Genomic DNA, 10,677 nt, shown 5'->3' with positions numbered 1-10,677 from the left:
TAATCTGTCCACTAAACAGATTGGACACCACTTTCCAATTTTTTTTTTATATTTAGCATTTTTATATATCTTTTATACAAACCGGATTCCAAAAAAGTTGGGACACTATACAAATCGTGAATAAAAACTGAATGCAATGATGTGGAGGTGCCAACTTCTAATATTTTATTCAGAATAGAACATAAATCACGTAACAAAAGTTTAAACTGAGAAAAATATGTTGAATCAGAATTTCATGGTGTCAACAAATCACAAAAAAGTTGGGACAAGGCCATTTTCACCACTGTGTGGCATCTCCCCTTCTTTTTACAACACTCAACAGACGTCTGGGGACCGAGGAGACCAGTTTCTCAAGTTTAGAAATAGGAATGCTCTCCCATTCTTGTCTAATACAGGCCTCTAACTGTTCAATCGTCTTGGGCCTTCTTTGTTGCACCTTCCTCTTTATGATGCGCCAAATGTTCTCTATAGGTGAAAGATCTGGACTGCAGACTGGCCATTTCAGTACCCGGATCCTTCTCCTACGCAGCCATGATGTTGTGATTGATGCAGAATGTGGTCTGGCATTATCTTGTTGAAAAATGCAGGGTCTTCCCTGAAAGAGATGACGTCTGGATGGGAGCATATGTTGTTCTAGAACCTGAATATATTTTTCTGCATTGATGGTGCCTTTCCAGACATGCAAGCTGCCCATGCCACACGCACTCATGCAACCCCATACCATCAGAGATGCAGGCTTCTGAACTGAGCGTTGATAACAACTTGGATTGTCCTTGTCCTCTTTGGTCCGGATGACATGATGTCCCAGATTTTCAAAAAGAACTTCTAATCTGACCACAGAACAGTCTTCCATTTTGCCACACTCCATTTTAAATGACCCCTGGCCCAGTCAAAACGCCTGAGCTTGTGGATCTTGCTTAGAAATGGCTTCTTCTTTGCACTGTAGAGTTTCAGCTGGCAACGGCGGATGGCACGGTGGATTGTGTTCACTGACAATGGTTTCTGGAAGTATTCCTGAGCCCATTCTGTGATTTCCTTTACAGTAGCATTCCTGTTTGTGGTGCAGTCGTTTGAGGGCCCGGAGATCACGGGCATCCAGTATGGTTTTACGGCCTTGACCCTTACGCACAGAGATTGTTCCATATTCTCTGAATCTTCGGATGATGTTATGCACAGTTGATGATGATAGATGCAAAGTCTTTGCAATTTCTGATGTTGTTCCACTATTTTTCTGCGCAACATTGTGGGAATTGGTGATCCTCTACCCATCTTGGCTTCTGAGAGACACTGCCACTCTGAGAAGCTTTTTTTATACCCAATCATGTTGCCAATTGACCTAATTAGTGTTAATTGGTCTTCCAGCTCTTCGTTATGCTGAAATTTACTTTTTCCAGCCTCTTATTGCTACTTGTCCCAACTTTTTTGGGATTTGTTGACACTGTGAAATTTTGAATCAACGTATTTTTCCTTTAAAATGATACATTTACTCGGATTAAACGTTTGATCTGTCATCTACGTTCTATTACAAATAAAATATTGACATTTGCCATCTCCACATCATTGCATTCAGTTTTTATTCACAAATTGTTTAGTGTCCCAACTTTTTTGGAATCCGGTTTGTATGTACTAATTACCCATTTTCTATTGCACTTTTGCACTTTCTGCACTATTGTCTGCACTACTTTGCACTTTTTTTTTGCTGAATTGGGGGAAGACTGCATTGAATAAATGCCCCTAGTTATGTGGGAAACATAATGAGTAACTGTATATCCAAAGATTACACTGATCACGTGATTTATTTATTTATATATATATATATATATATATATATATATGTATGTATATATATATATATATATATATATATATATATGTACCTATTTTCTTATAATCTTCTTTAACCAAATAAATACTGTGCTCTGCATAAGACCAGGTGAGGAGTGATCATCTATACAGTATACTATGAAATAAGGATGGGCAAATCCGTTCATATCGAACCGAGTTTTTTAAGAATTAAAAAAAAAAGCCAAGCTTCGGATGAATCCAGATAAAAACCTGCACATCACCATTTACTGTACGTATTGGTAGGCAAAACCATGAGGCAGGAAGAAGAAGGATACTCAAATGACCCTGGGAGGAAGTGGGGGGAGGGCTTGCTCTTATTGGCTGACAGGCTGATAAACAGCCTGGATCAGCCAATTGGTGGGGCAGCAGGCAGGGGGATGCCTTTGCTGAATTAGCAGAATGTCATTCTGTGTTTAGCTGTTTATAAGGGTGGATGGATGTATGCACTATGTGAAAGAAAACAATCTTAGTATGCAGAGTCACAAGCAAGAATCTCGTCTAGTATAACAGGTATAGTGTAGGAAAATAATAGAAAGAAATAATGGAGGGACTTTGATTAGTGAAAGATTTAAGGGAGTGAGGAGCTGAGGTACACAGTGCTTAATAATATAGCTGATGCAGAACCTCATTCTAGCTGTTCTGCACTACAAACCAGTCATCTGCAAGAAAAAAAAAATCTTTTTTCTTGTTTGAACTGAGATAGCATTTTTTTCCCAAAAAAACTTCAAGTTTCTACATATTATTATTGCCAACACAGCAATAGAATTCTGCTGCTAAGCAATTGCACATTTCTTTTTTTCAGTGTATTATATCTTTCTGGTGTTATTAAAAGCATTGTATTATAGCAAAAGCATTTTAAGGCAATAATGCCAGTTTTATACCAGTTAAATTAAAATCAAATTACACTGTATACAGAAATATTACTCCCTTTCCTGCATCGTTATATTGGTGGTGGTGGGGGAGAATAATCACTTTACAAGTTTTCAACAAGTATTTTACAATAGAAAAAGGTTTTATAATAAAGTTTTTGGAATACAGAAGTGCTCAAAATGAAAGACGCAGGCTTTACCCTCCCAGAGCCATGGTTTACTGCTCATCTCGGTCACAGCAAGATGACGTGAAGCTGACTTTTGAGTCTGACACCATGCCTTGGAGGTCCAGTGGCGTAACTACCAGGGAAGCAGGGGAAGCAGCTGCTTCGGGCGCCAGTTATGAAGGGGCCCGGAGCAGTACTAGATACAGTAACAGCAGTAATAGATCAGGAAGAACTGCCTGTCATGTGATTTGCTCCTCTCATAGCCCCTCCCCCCTAGAGCGTGCTGTCCTTCCATGTTGTTTTCAGTGCATTAGGCAGAGCCAGCATCTTGAGTTCCACTGGTATTCCCGCCCCTTAGATGAAGCCTGGCTAAGAATCTACCTAAGCATTGAGACTGGGCTGGTCCATGGAGGGCATAGGGTTTCTCTTGTGGGACCCGATAGCCATGCATACTGTTGAAGAGAAAATCAGAACTGGAGTTCCCTCTCACCAGCCAGAGGAGTGCAGGCTTTATTTAAAATCCACCAGCATTAGTCACTTGCTTAGCTGGTAGCAGCTAGTCAGCTTCTGCCCGCCACCCCCCTACAGAAAGTTAGAACAATCCATCTTCCTGCTGGTGGTAATAGAACACAGCTCAGGTTGGCAGTCGGGACTAACAGGAGTGGAGGCTGCAGATATTGCGCTGTCTGAGCCTGTCTATATCTTCACAGACTGCAGAGAAAGGGTAGGTGTAAATGTATGTATACATTGTGTATGTGAGAATATATGTGTGTGTGTATATACAGGTTGTATGGGAATGTACAGTGTAACTATGTATATAGTGTAAATATATGGGTAAATGTTTGTATATACAATGGTGTGGATATATATAGAGAGATTTAAAATGTGTGTCTTTATATACAGTATATATGTGAGTGTGTTTTTTAAATGTATGCCACATAATGTATTCCAGTATTGTTTCTTTCTGTACAGTAAGGGGTTGTCATAAGTATCCCCCATCCACAGGAGTTCCGGCTGCTAGGAAGGTGAAGTCCTCAGGGTGAATGGAATGGCAGTAACATGCGCGCTGCCGCTCCATTCATCTGTATGGGAAGTGTAAAGCGCTGACCTGTAATCCCATAGAGTTTAATGGAGCAGAAGGCGCTTGTGTGACCGCCGTTCCATTCACTCCAGGGACTCCAACACCTCTTTCTTGTGATCTCATTCTGATTTCCAGTGGTCAGATCCCCACCAATCAGATACTTATCCTCTATCTTGTGGATCGGGGATGAGATCTTAGGCCTTGTTCACATTTCCATTTTTCATAGCATGCATATTGTAGTACAGGAGGCTGGCCAAGGAAGGAGGTGGGCAGAGGCTGGGATGGCTATTTGACAGCTGCATACTGATCCAAACCTCTGCCCACTCCTTCCTCTGCCATCCTTCTGCATATCATACAGTACATGACAGCCTTCCTTATCCACCCCACTGCTGCGCTGTGTATTAGTGCTTACTTTGGTACAATTACATATTCACACAAGTAGTACCAGGATAGTCAGGTGCATGTATATGTAAGTGTGCCATCTGTGTAGGTCCTGGGTCTCCACACAGCAGGGCACATGACCACTGCAGCCAATAACCTTTTTCAGCAGTGATGTGTCACCCATGAAGCTTGTAAGTGGATCATGTGCCACACAGATGACGCGTTACCACTGAGGACAGGTATTGACTGCATCGGTCACGTGTCCATCGTAAAAATGGATGCTAAAATTTACAGTAGATACATTTAAAAAAAAGTGTAAAATAGCCACAGGAGTGGATTTTACATGGGATGAGAAGGTTGCAAAGAAGTGTCTGTGGTGGTAGGGGGCCCATTCAAAAATTAGCTGTGGGGCCCAGTCAGTTCTAGCTACGCCCCTGCAGAGGTCATAGCATTTCTCCAGCTCCTCCTTGCGGCCCCAGAGAAGCCTGTCAGTGGTGTTCTCGCTGTCTTTACTGTTCTTTTTGTCCTAAGCACATTATGGCAGATAGTCAAGAGAGTCTCCTTGTTGATGACATGTGAAAGCAGTCTTTATTTGGACTGCCATGAGTAGTAGTGTTGGGCGTGAATATTCAAATTGCGAATATTGGCACTTTGAGAATTCGCAAATATTTAGAATATAGTGATATATATTTGTAATTTCGAATTTTCGAGATTTTTTTTTCATCAGTAACCTCCCTTCTTGCTTGTGGGCCAATGAGAAGGCTGAAATGTCGCATCATCGCTAGCAACCAATAGGAAAGTTGCGTACCCTTTACTATATAAGAACCTACCCAGCAGCCATTTTCTACAGTTTTTTTTAAAGTTCTGAGAGAGACAGCAGTATCATTGCTGTGCTCTGTGCTTTCCACACTACACTAGATAGATAGCTTATATATATATATATATATATATATATATATATATATATAAAAGCTAATACAGATAGTTAGTGGGAGATAGTCAGTGTAGGTTATATCCTGATATAGTGTAGCTGTTGCAGTGCAGTGTGTTAGGTAGTGTGATAGGTTCTGCTGTCCATACATACATGTATACCTGCTAGAATGTGAAGTTTCACGTATTGCACCAAAATATTCGAATTATTAGTGCCGATTAGCTCAATAGCGAATATATTGGAGCACTCTAACTGCATATAAAGCCATTTTTTATGTTCTGCCGTGCCAAGCATTTTCTCCAGTCTCAGGAAGCTTCTAGCAGCTTGGAAAATGTAGCAAAAGTGGCCCACTCCTGTATTTCGCGCGCATTACAGGAATATTACATTGCTGATTTTTCGCAATCAAGAAAATAATCTCGAATTCGCGAATATATGACGAATATTCGCCTAAATATTTGTGAAATATCACAAATTCGAATATAGCCCCTGCCGCTCATCACTAATGAGTAGGATGTTCCAGGGGACCCAATGCTTAGTTGTGTTGGTGGTAGTGCTGATGGTACTTTCAGCCACGGTGCTGGTGGTAGGGGCAGTGGTAGCAACAGTGGAACTCTGGGCAAATACAGACAAGGGGATTTGGAAAGGGAGGAACAAGGAGCCCAGCATGAAATATCACAGTCTCATAAAAGTGGTGAAGGAGGGGACCATGATAATGATTGAGTGCTGTGAAGGAGGAGACATACAAACATACAGTAGGTACCAGGGCTCTATTGCAGCACATGAGGTGGCTTTACTGGTGTGAAAATTGAAATGGTAAGTATTCCAAATCAGAACAATTCTGTCCTCCTTCTCCTGGTCTTGTTTGTGGAAGCCAACTTTCATCCCCAAATAGTACAGTGTCTTTGTCATCATCATCAGCTGCTTCTTCTCCTGCTCAGACTCCTCCTCCTCCTTGTCCTCTGCTCCATCATGAGACATCCATAACTGAATATATGGCCATGACAAAACTATTCTTGACCATCAATTAGCTTTTGTGCAACTGGACTCCCTCCTGGCCATCAGTTCTGTTGCTTCCATACCTCTTAGTTGTGGTAAGTGTATCTCACTTACACACCTTCACCTAAAGGCGCAGTGTGGATGAGGTGAGTATTTTTTTTAACCCCTAAAAGCCCTAATTTTTCTTCTCAAATGCCGTGTTCAGCGATGAACGCGGCATCTGAGGTGTTCAATGACAGGGGTCTACGCAATAGCACTACTTACAAAGAAATGCACTTTGTGACAAAGTAATTTGTCACAAAGCGAATACTGTATCTTTGTGAAATTCGTAAAAGCAGCCAAATAAAAGTTTTCATAACTCTCATCTCTAATATGCCACAGGCAACCATGTTCATAGATGACATAATCAGAAAAATAATCTGAGTAGTTAAGAAAAAAATCTACCCCGTTTACAGCTGTAGCTCAACACGGGACATTTATTCCAACAATAAAATCCAAATGATGCAATGTTATTCATTTTCTGCTCAACCATGACATCTGATAATGGTTAAACTATCATTGACTATACTCATTGCTCTTCTTTACAAGATCTTTTACACAAATACTCTTGGACTGAATAGTTTGCACATTACATGTGGTATCATCTGTAGACATACATTACAATACAATAACAATAAAGTGAGCTGAACTGTAAGAAATAGAAATCTAATAATAATTGGGTCAAAAGAATTAGATATTTTATTTTATTCCAGAAATGTAGGCAAATGAATGAAATGGATTCATATACATGTTTACATCCAACAGTTCAGAAATATTGTTTATACATATAGTAAAAATGTACATCCTTTTACCGAACCAGATCTCATTGGTGAAAGATTCAGAATTTTATGAACAAATATACTAACAATCATAAAGAGTAAGACATTGTATATTAACTACAAGTACAATAAACCCAAGATTTATTAAAAAAATAAAAAATAAAAAAGAACAATGGTAGATTTTATACTTTAGCATGTCAAGTTTCTCATTATGTATGGATGTGAACAAATTTGCAACAGCTTCAAGTGAATGTGACCAATGTCAACACGTTTTAAATATTATTTTAAATATTTTTTTAGTGGTACAGTAGATATCTACCTGTGCTTCCAATTACCTTAGCTGAGAATATATATGAATAGAGTTAAGGAGCTGTGAGTGTAAGATGATTGTGATTGCTTCCCCAAATGCCGTGATTTTCAAAAGAAAGTAATTCAGAAGTAATTCTAACTAATACTTGTAACAGTCACAAGAAAATGTTATTGATGTTCAAATATAAGGAGTATGCAATGACTCCAGAGATATAGAATTGAATCTATATACTCACTTTCTCAGTAGCACCTCTTTCCTACATGTAGTAAAGGCAGCCTTCTGTAAAAAAAGCCAATGTTCTTGGTCTAAAAATTCAAATATAACTTTAAATACTGGTCATGGAGTCTCTCTGAGCATTGGCATCCTTTCTAACATAAAATGGCAGCTTATACTCAGCGTAGGCACCAAGTGCGCCATAAGCAATTGTGTTTTAAATAATGAAAATATGTAAAATAAAAATATGTTAACTCCCTGGTGTTAGAGGTAGACAGTTTTCTTTCAAATCCTAGGTTTGGTCCTTTTACTTTATTCAGCAGTGAAAGCCATGAATACAAGAACAAATAACAGCTGTTACAATTTAACCATGACTTCTAACGTCAGAGAATTCAAGATATGAACACACAATACACAGTAATGAAAAAGTATCAAAAATTAGTTTACCTCAAAAAGATAAATAAACAGGTATATACCACCAATACATAAACAGATGTTTGTGCTACAGGTAAAATTAGCTGTATACAAAACATAATGGATCCCCATCATCATCGTATGATCGAAGCAAGAATACATGAGCCATTTTAATTGTCAGACATTATGCTTTATAAGGTATGCACAGAAGTTCAAGCAATAAATACATACATTAGTTCAAAGCCTTACAACAGCTACGCAAAGCAGAGCGGGAAAGCGGGTTTGCTATTACTAGCAAGCAATGATATAAGAGTAAAAATTAATGAAATGCATTAAAGCAACATTTTTCTTAGAAAAAAAAGTCTGGTCATTTATGGGTCCACCAACATTTTTACATAATATGCACAATTATCAAAATACAGACCAAGCATCTCAGAAAACCCCAAAAAACCTAACATCTAATTTCAAAGCAACTGCAGTTTTGGAGGTTTTTCTGGTATATGTGCAAGCAGCTATTTTTAATTGAATTTATACAAAACCCATGCAAAACTCTACAGGTATATGCATTCTGTGGCTGAGACTTCCTTTCAAAGTTTTGTAACTGAGGTATGCATACTTAAGCATTGTCGTCTTTGGCCACTTTCCCGGTGGTGCGAGTATCACAATTTTTATACTACCAAGGTGGACACACATATGAAGACTAATTGCCTCTTTTTCATAGTTAGTCTTAACCTATTTATCATAATGATCAAGGGTGCTCTTTCCATCAGTAATATGACATGTTCTTCAGATGCTAGATAAACTGAGCTTTTTGCTGATATGACCAATAGACAAACACCATGAAAGTAGCAGGTACTGTGATACTGTGACAATTAATGTTATCTGCCTTTTTTGTTTCTAATTTTGTTTTGTGCAGAGGTAGAAGCTTTCAGAAAGCCTTTTGGGTAAGTGGGAGAACCCCTTTGAAAGCTGTTGTATCCTTCTATTTGGCATGATAGATGACTGTGTATATCTTTAAGTAACTCTTGCTGACTCCTGCAAAGAATAAATGATGAGCTTAGTTTGCAAGAACCAGCTCCATCACATGGAGCTGGTACATATGTTAAGCTCTAGCAGCCACCTTCTGTCAAAAACTGTTTGTAAAGCAATAACCATAATTAGGTTATGAGGTCCCTAGGTTTGGGTAAAGTATTATCAAGACTTGGCACAGCACATAAAAAGCAACGTGTAAAGCTCCTAGGTTTTAAAAAACGCCTATGTTATAACAACATAGTAAATAAAGAATTGTGACATTTTTGGGTTTAGATTATTTTGTGTTTGAAAACTAGCATTCCAACAAGTTGGTCAGTGCATGTTTTTAGGGGGGAGTGTATTGTTAATGTTAATATCCCGTATAAGCAGAGGCAGAATTCTATGTAACTTTGGTTTGACTGAAAATAAATACCATGGTCTACATTTGCTATATCTTTGATTTCAGTGTAAAACTTACCTAGCTCACTTTAACTCAATATGAAATTATTTTTTGGCTTTACTAGACCGTTTACGTTTGGTTTCTACGTTTTTTTTTATTATAACTTAAGACTATAAAAATAGTACACAACAGATAAAGACCATACAGTACAAGACACTCTAACAACATGTATTCACCACAAAAAAATAACAACTGTATGGGAAGTAAAGAAAAAAAAACAAAAAACACAATGTTTATATATAACAATATGCATTCTGCATTTGTCAAGTACATATATTTTGGTTGGCTGGTCATCCACATTTTGCTCCTTTCTATCAATCTTCGACTAGAGAGACTTCCCATCTTTGTCTTACGTGAAATCTTCATAGTATTTAGAGTAGAGTAGCTTTTGGTCTCAGAAGAAGAATACATTATTTCTTATTCAACTTTCCTTTTTCGTTTCTTTGTGTAGGGCTAAATAAAAAGATCCCAGAGGTCATCAGAAAACAGCAGGTAGTTCGTGGAATATTTCCTTTGTACTAATTAAAGTTACAGAAGACTGACCAAAGCAAGTGGCTGCTTCTGTCATTGAGCTATTGGCCATTGTTAGAGTTGGCTTTGGTTTGCAGCTGTAGCCTTTGACTGTGTTTTCAGGTAGACAAAGCTTTATCACAAGGAGGTAAATAGTACAGTTGTAAGATATATGCAGATATGCAAATGTTTCTATGGCGCTCGCACAGACAATGTTAGCTTAGGATTGCACTTTACAACTTAACACTAACAGCACAGACTGGAAGCCTAAAGGTTCTTGGATGTTGCAACAGTCTAATTACTGCGGTTTGTAATACCTAATTTATGTCATTTACAGCTGGTGGTACCAACATAAAAAAAAGAAAAGAAAAAACAAACAAAAAGAAGTGTGCTTGTTTGATTTTGTTTATCAATTCAGCTAAACAAGCCTTATTACTAACTTTTGATTCTTCTGTGCAAATTAAAAATGATTGCAACAAGTTGAACTTGGCCAGGATCTGTTTCTAACATTATAACTACTGTATGCTTGAGATTCACATTGATGAAACTAACACTATTTTTGGCAGTATATGAGGCCTTTTCCTTTCTACAGAACATGTATCCTCATATTCAGTCATTTCATGAACCCTTTTGAGCCATATTTTAAATGGGCAAGCCATTATATAAAGAAC

At 38.2% G+C, this 10,677-nt stretch overlaps 1 protein-coding gene across 7 annotated transcripts in view; it reads right to left on the bottom strand.

Annotated features, from left to right (window-relative positions):
- Positions 1-7,059: 7,059 nt before the first annotated feature.
- Positions 7,060-10,677, bottom strand: part of FOXP2 (forkhead box P2) — a 271,775-nt gene continuing 268,157 nt past the window's right edge. For all 7 annotated transcript variants that reach the window (XM_040411193.1, XM_040411186.1, XM_040411240.1 and 4 more), the window contains one exon: positions 7,060-10,677. This exon is cut by the window's right edge and continues 393 nt beyond it. The gene's annotated coding sequence lies outside the window, so the exon portion shown is untranslated.

The sequence above is a fragment of the Bufo bufo genome, chromosome 1 (assembly GCF_905171765.1).
Source record: "Bufo bufo chromosome 1, aBufBuf1.1, whole genome shotgun sequence".
NCBI classification, from domain to species: Eukaryota; Metazoa; Chordata; class Amphibia; order Anura; family Bufonidae; genus Bufo; species Bufo bufo.
Note: the sequence above shows the minus strand (reverse complement) of the source record. Positions and strands in the feature narration are given on the sequence as shown.